General features: G+C 41.7%; 1 pseudogene; it reads left to right on the top strand.

The window, feature by feature from the left end:
• Positions 1-250: 250 nt before the first annotated feature.
• Positions 251-1,527, top strand: LOC101565991 (annotated as a pseudogene).
• The last annotated feature ends 310 nt before the right edge of the window (positions 1,528-1,837 follow it).

Genomic DNA, 1,837 nt, shown 5'->3' with positions numbered 1-1,837 from the left:
AAACTGCAAGTGGCCATAGGAAAAATAATGTCAAATGTGTAAAACAAAATAGCTATCAAAATATAAGGCATTAAAGCAGACACAGGTAAAGAGAGGAGCCATGAATGAAAATGTAGAAAAGAAATGGAATCAATGAAGCATTTATTTGAAGCAATTCAAACAGAAATACAGGAAATTAGAAACTCCACTGAAAATACATATGTCAGACTGAAACAGAGAGAGGGCACACTATCAGATCTAGAATACAGAAATGGCTTTCTCTGTGGGCCGGTCAGGAGGAGCATGGCCTTCTCTTCTCCGCACCATAGCTTGTGTTCATCCCCTGATATCCATATACTCTGAAAAGGAGGAGTCATCTGGCAAAAATGTCACCTTTCCTACTGTGTTCAAGGCTTCCATTCAACCAGATATTGTGAATTTTGTTCACACCAACTTGCGGAAAAACAACAAAAAGCGGTATGCTGTCCTCAAATTAGTGGGTCATCAGACCAATGCTGAGTCTTGGGGGACTGGCAGAGCTGAGGCTAGAATTCTCAGAGTTTTTTGTGGTGGAACACACTGTTCTGGCCAGAGTGGATGCCGCATATTTGCACCAACCAAAACCTGGTGCTGTCCACACTGCAGAGTGAACACAACTCAGAAGCAGTATGCCATCTGCTTGGCCTTTGTCACCTCAACCTTGCTAGTGCTGGTCATATCCAAAGGTCATCGAATGGAGGAAGTTCCTGAACTTCCTTTGATGGTGGAAGATAAAGTTGAAGGTTACAAGAATACTAAGGAGGCAGTTTTGCTTCTGAAGAAACTTAAGGCCTGGAAAAATATCAAAACGTTCTATGAATCTCAGTGAATGAGGGCTGGCAAGGGAAAGATGAGAAGCCAACGTTGCATCCAGAGTAATGGACCTTGCATCATCTATAATGAAGACAGTGGCATTATCAAGGCCTTCAGAAATATCCCGAGCATTATTCTGCTCAATGTAAGCAAACTGAATATTTTGCAACTGGTGCCTGGTGGGCATGTGGGATGTTTCTGCATTTGGGTTGAAAGTGCTTTCCAGAAGTTAGATGAGCTGTATGGCACTTGTGAAAAGCTGCTACCCTCAAGAGTCACTATAACCTGCCTATGCACAAGATGATCAGTACAGATCTGAGCAGAATCTTGAAGAGTCCAGAGATCCGATGAGCCCTCTCAGCACCACACAAGAAGATTCGTTGTAGAGTCCTGGAGAAGAATCTTCTGAAGAACTTGAGAATCATGCTGAAGCTGAATCCATATGCAAAGATCATGCACCTGAACACCATTCTTCACCAAGCCAGGAATCACAAGATCCATATGACTAAAGCAGATGCATGGGCAGCCAAATTGGAAGAGAAGGAAATTGCCAGTAAGAAGCCTGTGGAAGAGAAGAAAGGAAAGAAAGCTGGTGGTGCCAAGAAGCCTGTAAAGAAGCCTTTGGGGAAAAACCCTGCAGCTCCCAAGAAACCTGCAGAAAAGAAACCTGCTGAAGAAAAGAAGCCTCCTGCATAAACTCTCAAAATCTCTATCCCATACAAGTACCATAAATTTGGACAGCCTATTTTGAATAAAGACCTGATCAGAGGTAGTAATTGAGTCCAAGAGTCAGTAAGAAACAACAACAAAAATAAATAAAATACAGAAATGGAACAGGTGACCAAGAAAACAAAGTTATCATAAAAGTGGGGAAAGCCCGGGAAAAATCAACTCAATAACTCTAGGATGAAGCTAAAAGGAACAACATTACATGCTTTAGAATCAGTGAGAAGTTGAAGATAGCACAAAAGCTATCAAAACTTTCTTCATAGAAATGTCAGAAAAC

Source organism: Octodon degus, unplaced genomic scaffold, assembly GCF_000260255.1.
Source record: "Octodon degus isolate 3935 unplaced genomic scaffold, OctDeg1.0 scaffold00211, whole genome shotgun sequence".
Taxonomy (NCBI): domain Eukaryota; kingdom Metazoa; phylum Chordata; class Mammalia; order Rodentia; family Octodontidae; genus Octodon; species Octodon degus.
The sequence above is the reverse complement of the archived record's forward strand: the minus strand, read 5'-3'. Positions and strand labels throughout refer to the sequence as shown.